General features: G+C 59.9%; 1 protein-coding gene across 1 annotated transcript in view; it reads left to right on the top strand.

The window, feature by feature from the left end:
• The window catches only part of PITX1 (paired like homeodomain 1), a 6,563-nt gene that overhangs the window by 2,237 nt on the left and 3,652 nt on the right, over window positions 1-674 (top strand). The window lies entirely within an intron of this gene.

The following is a 674-nucleotide window of genomic DNA, read 5'->3' as shown; positions in this document are numbered from 1 at the left end:
CCCTCCTGCAGCAGCAGGACCGAGCCCGGGGCTTGGTCGCGGCCCCCGGCCCGGCACGGCCCGGCCGCACCTTCCCCGCTCCTGCGGGGCCCAGCCCGGAGCACTTCGGTTCAGGGCCTTCAGAGCGCTGCAGCCGGGACAAACCGGGCCGAAACTGGGCTGGGAGAGCCAGAGAGCCCGTTATGAAAGGGGAGAGGGGGTTCGCGGGGCCGGTATTGAATTCCTGCTCCCAGCCCGCGCAAATCCCGGCCGAGAAAACCCTCCTGGGTGGTTTCTTTTTTCTTTCCTTCTTCCGATATGATTTTTGCGGAGGACTTCGCTCAGCCGTTTTTTAAAATAAACACCAAAATCCTAAAAGATGAAGAATAAAATAATTATGAAAAGAGAATTAAGTGGGGGAGCGCAGAGGGGCCTTTTGCAATTAATTGCTCCTGGGTTTTCCGCCCTTGCCCTTCCAAAGTTTCCTATCGCGGCTGAGCACAACAAAGACAATGGAGCAAAGATCACGCCTTGGTTTGGAGGGAGCAAGAAGGTGCCGTAGAAAGGCGGAGCGGCCGGTGATTCGGGGACCCCGCTCCCCACGAATGCGGTCACTCGCTTTGAGCCGCTCTGGGGGTCCCTCCTGTCGCATCCCTGGGTGCCCTGGGCCCGGCAGCGCTCCCTGCTCCTTCCCC

Source organism: Geospiza fortis, unplaced genomic scaffold (genome assembly GCF_000277835.1).
Source record: "Geospiza fortis unplaced genomic scaffold, GeoFor_1.0 scaffold55, whole genome shotgun sequence".
NCBI classification, from domain to species: Eukaryota; Metazoa; Chordata; class Aves; order Passeriformes; family Thraupidae; genus Geospiza; species Geospiza fortis.
This window is presented reverse-complemented; position numbering and strand designations above follow the sequence as displayed.